We start from the raw sequence: 7,899 nt of genomic DNA, 5'->3' as shown, positions 1-7,899 counted from the left end.
TGGGATGATCAGGACTCTGCTTGTTGGGAGTGTTCCTTGCCCTTGCTCTTGCCTTTTGTTCCTGGCCCTCAAGATATTTATCTTCCCTCTAAGTCTGTTGGAAGGGAAACATCTCTCTCATTAGGTACAGTAATTTCTTCCTGAAATCTAGTCAACAGGCAGGGTTCTACTTGATTAGTGACTAGGAAAAGATTGAGAATACATTCCAGATGAAGTAAAGATGTAAACGTAAAAATAAAATATTAGCAGAATGTTTAAAGAACCTTGGAGAGAGTAGAGACCTTAAAGCCACATAGGAAACTACAGAGCTAGAAGTTGTAAAAGAGAAATATTTCACTATAGGAAAATTAAGAAAAGTTGATACTAAAAGTACCCTATGTCAAAAGATAAATTGTGATGGAGAGTGATAGATAAAGTGCACAGGATTTCTGTTGGGGGTGATTAAATGTTTTAAAATGGATTGAGGAGATGGTTGCACAACCCTGTGGACACAGAAAGAACCATCGAATTCTAGACTTTAAATGGGTGACGGATACGTTAATTAGCTTGTGATAATCATTTCACAATGTATGCAGATATCAAAATATGCTGTACACCTTAAATATAGTTTTGTCAATTATACCTCAATAAAGCTGGAAAAAGAATATTCATCAATCAATCAATGGGCGAATAGTATGATACGTGAATTACATCTCAATAAAGATGTTATAAAAAGGGGCGCCTGGGTGGCTCACTCAGTTAAGCATCTGACTTCAGCTCAGGTCATGATCTCGTAGTTCGTGAGTTTGAGCCCCGCGTTGGGCTCTGTGCTGATAGCTCAGAGCCTGGAGCCTGCTTTGGATTCTGTGTCTCCCTCTATCTCTGCCCCTCCCCCACTCATGATCTGCCTCTTTCTCTCAAGATAAATAAACATTAAAAAAATTTGTTAAAAAGATGTTATAAAAAAAGACAAAGGATAATCTAGAGAAAATTATTTGTCACACATATGACCCACTGGTTTTAATATCCTTAATACACATAGCCCCTACAAATTAATAAGAAACAATCAATCAAAAATGACCAAAAGAAGGGCACCCGGCTGGCTCAGTTGGTGGAGCATGTGACTCTTGATCTTGGGGTCATGAGTTCAAGCCCCACATTGGGCACAGAACTTGACAGAAGAATATGTACAGTCAATTCAATGAAAAGGAAATACAAATGGCCAATATATATGTGAAGAAATATGCTTGATTTCACTAGAGATCTATGAAATGTCAACAAAAGCAAAAAGATACAACTTTCGCTTATCTTACTGGCAAATGTTGAAAGACAAATAAATTATAATTAGATGAGGATTCATGCTTTAGGAGGTCTAAAATTTAAACAGTTTGAAGACCCTTTTCAAGTAAAGGAATTTAAAATTTCATTACAAAACTTACTACAAAGGTAAATATTTACAATGAGAAAATCACCACAATAAGAAATTTTATGAATCTGATCACAAATATTCCCCCCCAAATTTAAGCTGCTTATTAACTGCCTGACACACCTCTACAATACTATTTTTCATAGTCTTTGGATGTATATTCCATAAGAACTTCCTCATATGACAACTATCTTATAATATTATTTTCTATAGAAAGAATAGAAAGTTACTAAAGTCTCTCCTCTAGCATGGCTGTTTGAAAACATGCTTATTACTGATAGCTTTAAAAAGCTACAGCGCAAATTTGTTGTTGGTAATGTGCTAAGAGCCAATCTGATACACTGGCAGGCATAAAATATGTGGCTTCCCACCAAACATACCTGCTGCTTGCAGTGTTGTTACAAATTTTTAGCCTACAAGCACAGGAATTCTAATTGTGTCTGAGGCAAGTTCCAGGTGAATTTATAATTGTATATACTGCTTTACCAAGGATACTAACAGAAGAGAAACACCTGCTTAGAATTCTATCGCTTGGACAATGGGAAGAGTTTTCTACAGGGGTGTGTGGGTGGCTCAGTCGGTTAAGCATCTGACTCTTGATTTCAGCTCAGGTCATGATCTCACGGTTGGGGAGTTCAAGCCCCACATCTAGCTCTGCACTGGCAGTGCGGAGCCCGCTTGGGATTCTCGGTTTCCCTCTCTCTCTGCCCCTCCACTGCTCGTGCTCTCTCAAAATAAATAAATAAACTTAAAAAAAAAAAAAAGAATTTTCTACAGACCAGCTTCTGGCTCCATACATTTCACACTCTTTCTCCTCCAGTACTCTCATACAGCTGGTGCCAGGTGCCGTTGGACAAGTTCATTTCATGATACAAACTCTGGCCCTGTGTCTTCAGTCACATACTTGGAAGCCATTCCTATGCCAGATGTCCAGTGATAACTTCACTATGCACAGAAGTGACAGTGAATAGTAAACCTCATAAATACATCCGCTAAACTCAAATAGACACATCCCAGCTCAACTTTCTTTCTTTCTTTCTTTCTTTCTTTCTTTCTTTCTTTCTTTCTTTTCTTTTTCTTTCTTTTTAAGTAAACTCTACCCTTAATGTGGGGCTCAAACTCACCACCCAAGATCAAGAGTAGCATGCTCTACTGACTGAGCCAGCCATCCAGGTGCCCCTCTGCCTCCCCAGCTCAACTTTTGAAATGCCTGCAGCCACTCCAAAGCCATCCAACCCAAGGGGAAGCATGAAGGCAGGGAAATTTGGAGTGAAAAGGCACAGTAGTCTTAAGTGGCTGTGGATAAAGTAACCTACTTTTTCAAATATTACAGAAATACACAACCCTGTGAGCAGAGTACTAAGACTTCTCCCAAGGCCTTAAAGGGGTAGAGGAGTAGGAGTAAAGAGCCCTGAAACTTAAGCTTCATGTGACATCTACCTCCGCATCCACTACTAATAAGGGTACGGGGAACTGGGTGCTGTCAGTGTCAGCACAAACCTGTGATTCTACCAAACTAAAGGCTCTAGTACCTACTGGCATATATGTGCAAAGATGTTTATTGCAGCATTATTTGTAGAGGAAAAGAGAGTGGAAATAACCTACATATACATCACTAGGTAAAAGGTTGAACAAATTATAGTACATCCACACTATAGTATGTAGCAATAAAAATTAGCATTTTGTGTATTGGAAGGCCTATGATACATTAAATTTTATTTATTTATTTATTTATTTATTTATTTATTTATTTATGAGAGAGAAAGAGAGAGAGAGAGAGAGCATGAGTGCAGGGGAGGGGCAGAGAGAGAGGGAGAATCTTAAGGAGGTTCCATGCCCGGCACCAAAGCCCAACGTGGGGTTCAATCTCATGACCATGCGATCATGACCTGAGCCAAAAATCAAGAGTTGGAGGCTTAATCGACCAAGCCAAACAGGCACCCCAAAGACATTAAATTTTAAAAAGCAAATGGTGAAAAAATAAAAATAAAAATAAGTAAATAGTGAATGATGAAGTAACATGTATAGTGGGACCACTATATATGAATGTATGTGTGTATAGGTTTATATCAGAAAAGGAAAACGAATGGTAGGATATGCACCAGACTGTTAAATATTTTATCTTGGGGTGAGGGGGGCATCAGGGCAAGGGCTAACCACATTAACATTTTAACTTTTTTCTTTCTTTTTTTTTTTTAAAGAGAGAATGTGAGTGGGGTAGAGGCAGGGAGAGAGAAAGAGAGGGAGGGAGGGAGGGAGGGAGAGAGGGAGGGAGAGGAAGAGAGGTAGAAAGAGAGAGAGAGAATGAATCTTAAACAGGCTTCATGCTCAGCAATGAGCCCAATGCAGGGCTCCATTCCAGGACCTTGGGATCATGACCTGAGCCAAAATTAAGAGTCAGAAGCTCAACCGACTGAGCCACCCAGGCATCCCAACATTTTCTTTCTACAACTTCATATTGTTTCCTTTCACACATTACAAAGAGCATTTATTTCTTTTGAAATTTAAAAATTCTAATAAGGAAAAATTTTTAAATCAAGACATGAAACATCCGAGTTAAACATATTTACAATACTGGGATGCCCGGGTAGCTCAGTCGTTTGAGCATCTGACTCTTGGTTTCAGCTCAGGGCATGGTCTCACAGTTCATGAGATGGAGCCCCAAGTCAGGCCATGCACTCATAGGGTGACCTGCTTGGGATTCTCTCTCTCCCTCTCTCTCTGCCCCTCCCCTGCTCATGCTCTGTCTCAAAATAAATAAATAAACTTAAAAAAATCATTTTTGCAATACTTCCTACTTCTTTTCCAAGGCTAAGCAATATTCTTTAGGTAAGCCAATCTTTTGCTTACCTTTCTCCATTTGTAAAGTGATATAATTACAAAAACTTTAAGAAATCTCCATTATATCCCAATTAAAAACACTTTTAAAAACATCTCTTACGACATATCATTTTTTTCTTTTTTTAAAAAGATTTTATTTATTTATTTTACATTTATTTATTTTTGAGAGACAGAGACAGAGCTTGAGCAGGGGAGGGGCAGAAAGAGAGGGAGACACAGAATCCAAAGCAGGCTCCAGGCTGTCAGTACATAGCCCGGCGTGGGTCTCGAACCCACGAACTGTGAGATTAAGACCTGAGCCAAAGTTGAATGCTCAACTGACTGAGCTACCCAGGCGCCTCTTAAGATTTTATTTTTAAGTAATATCCATACCCAACATGGGGCTCGAACTAACAACCCCAAGATTAAGAGTCACACACTCTAACGACTGAGCCAGCCAGGTGCCCCAGGTATCTCTATTTCAAATTATATTTATATGCCACACAACAGCAACAAAGACAATTTTCAGTCACAGTCCTAGACTTCCACCTAACAGCTATGTCCCACCCCTCTCCTCCATTTTATGGACATAGTCCTTTCTGTCTTACCTCGCCTTTATCAGATGTGTCTTTTTATTTTTTTAATGTTTATTCATTTTTGAGAGGGGAGGAGAGGGGCAGAGAGAGAGAGGGACAAAGGATCATAAGCAGTCTCTGTGCTGGCAGCAGCGAGCCTGATGCGGGGCTTGAACTTATGAGCTGTGAGATCATGACCTGAGCCGAAGTCAGACACTCAACTGACTGAGCCACCCAGGTGCCCCCCAGATGTGTCTTGAGACACGTGGAAACAAACAAGGTTGAATTCATGTCATATAATTTGACGTACACTACAGAAGCATTTCCGATTTGAGAAAAAATATCAATTTTACTTATTAGAATTTTTTTTAACACTTCAGATTTATGTGCATCTTTGCTGTTAATTGTATATATAATGTGTATTTTTTTACTGGAACTGGTATGTTCTCAGCATCTCATTTTGAGGATGATCTTAAAAGGTTTTTTTAAATATCCTGAATACTACAAATATATAAAATATAGCAGCATATTCTGAATTGTCCAGATGACCACTCTTTAGTTGACTAATGACATAGATATCGGCTCCCACGTTTATTTTTTTTAATGAAATTTATTGTCAAATTTGTTTCCATACAACACCCAGTGCTCATTCCAACAAGTGCCCTCCTAAGTGCCCATCACCCACTTCCCACTTTCCCTCCCCCCCCCCCCACCCCCCATCAACCCTCACTTTGTTCTCAGTATTTAAGAGTCTCTTATGGTTTGCCTCCTTCCCTCTCTGTAACTTTTTTTCCCCTTCCCCTCCCCCCTGGTCTTCTGTTGAGCTCCTCAGGATCCACATATAAGTGAAAACATATGGTACCTGTCTTTCTCTTCCTGACTTATTTCACTTAGCACAACACTCTCCAGTTCCATCCATGTTGCTACAAATGGCCAGATTTCATTCTTTCTTATTGCCAAGTAGTATTCCATTGTATATATAAACCACATCTTCATGTTGCTACAAATGGCCAGATTTCATTCTTTCTCATTGCCAAGTAGTATTCCATTGTATATATAAACCACATCTTCTGTATCCATTCATCAGTTGATGGACATTTAGGCTCTTTCCATAATGTGGCTACTGTTGAAATTTCTGCTATAAACATTAGGGTACAAGTGCCCCTATGCATCAGCACCCCTGTATCCCTTGGGTAAATTCCTAGCAGTGCTATTGCTGGGTCATAGGGTAGATCTATTTTTAATTTTTTGAGGAAACTCCACACTATTTTCCAGAGCGGGTGCACAAGTTTGCATTCCCACGGCTCCCACATTTATATGTAAGATCAAAAAACTACCAAATATTTCCACTTTAATTTCCCTATATTAATGACAAATGTAACACATGTAAACTTGTGCCTAGTCAGGCCCATCTAAGCATTTGTGGGGCCTGGGGCCTCAGTACAGATGCAGGCTCCATATGTCTAAATATTTAAAAGTTATAATTCAAGTTAGGGGTGCCTGGGTGGCTCAGTCAGTTGAGCGTCCATCTCTTGATCTCATCTCATAACTGTTGGTTATGGGGGCACCTGGGTGGCTCAGTCAGTTAAGTGTCCGACTTCGGCTCAGGTCATGATCTCACAGTTTGTGAGTTCAAGCCCTGCATCAGGCTCTGTGCTGACAGTTCAGAGCCTGGAGACTGCTTCTGATTCTGTCTCCATCTCTCTCTCCCCCTCTCCCACTCACGCTCTGTGTGTCTCTGTCTCTCTCTCTCTCTCGAAGAATGTTATAAACATTAAAAAAAAATTTTTTTTAATGTTTATTTATTATTGAGAGACAGAGCATGAGCATGGGAGGAGCAGAGAGAGGGGAAGACACAGAATTTGAAGCAGGCTCCAGTCTCCGAGCTGTCAGCACAGAGCCTGATGCAGGGCTCGAACTCACAAACTGTGAGATCATGACCTAAGCTGAAGTCAGATGCTTAACTGACTGAGCCACCCAGGCATCCCTATAAACATTAAAAAAATTTTTTAATTGTTGGTTATGCAAGAATTTATTGAATTCACATCTGATCTGAGACACGGTATTTGGAATTTGTTTTTTGTCTTCCCTAAGTACTTCTGCTGTTCACCTATTCCCTGCACTAAAAAGCAGTGTCCATTTCTGGCCTTTTGAGATAATAGAAAAAATATATATTGGTGTCTGCCCCCACCTCAACTCATTCCTGGCACAGGGCTCCTGAAACCTTTGTAAATTCCTAAGTGATAAGAACAGTAGGAGCATCTTTGGTTCTAAAATTTGTTCTTTGGGGGCACCTGGGTGGTGCAGCTGGTTAAGCATCTGATTCTTGATCTCAGCTCAGGTCTTGAACACAGGGTCCTGAGTTCAAGCCCCACGTTGGTCTCCCTGTTGGGCACTGGGCCTACTTAAAACAAAACAAAACAAAACAAAACAAAACAAAACAAAACAAAACTAATAAAATTTGGTCTTTGAGACCGGCTCCCAAGACAGGGCGCCTAACCAATCCCCTTAGAACTTCCTACGTGACAGGAGTGCGTTTTGTTCTAATGAGATGACTGAGTGGGCTCCTGCATGGCTCCAGGAAGGGGGCTAGTCATCAGAAAGACCATGCCATGACTAGAAACTTGGAATATTCAGCCCCACCCTCCATTCCCCTGAGAAAGGAGAGGGGCTGGAAATGGAGTTAATGATGGATCATGCCTCTATGAGGAAGCCTCTATGAAACCCCAATTGTACAGGGTTTGAGAGCTTCCAGGTTGATGAACACATCTACACATCAGGAGGGTGACACAGCCCAACTCCACAGGAAAGAAGCTCCTGAGATCAGGACCCTCCCCAGAGCTGGCCCTATGTATCTCTTCACCTGGTTGTTTATCTATATCCTGTAGCACGTCCTTTAATAAACTGATAAATGTAAGTAAGAGTTTCCCTGACTTTCTGCGAGCTGTTCTAGCAAATAATCAAATCCAAGGGGGAGTAGCCTCCAATTTGTAGCCAAGTTGGACAGAAGTTGTGGGTAACCTGGGGGCCCTCTACTTGTGACTGGCATCTGAATCAAGTGCGGGGAGAGAGAGGGCAGTCTCACGGGACTGAGCCCTT

This window comes from Lynx rufus, unplaced genomic scaffold, assembly GCF_022079265.1.
Source record: "Lynx rufus isolate CCGP_SWC_20201006 ecotype Redwood Valley unplaced genomic scaffold, mLynRuf1.p SCAF_10, whole genome shotgun sequence".
Classification (NCBI taxonomy): Eukaryota; Metazoa; Chordata; class Mammalia; order Carnivora; family Felidae; genus Lynx; species Lynx rufus.
Note: the sequence above shows the minus strand (reverse complement) of the source record.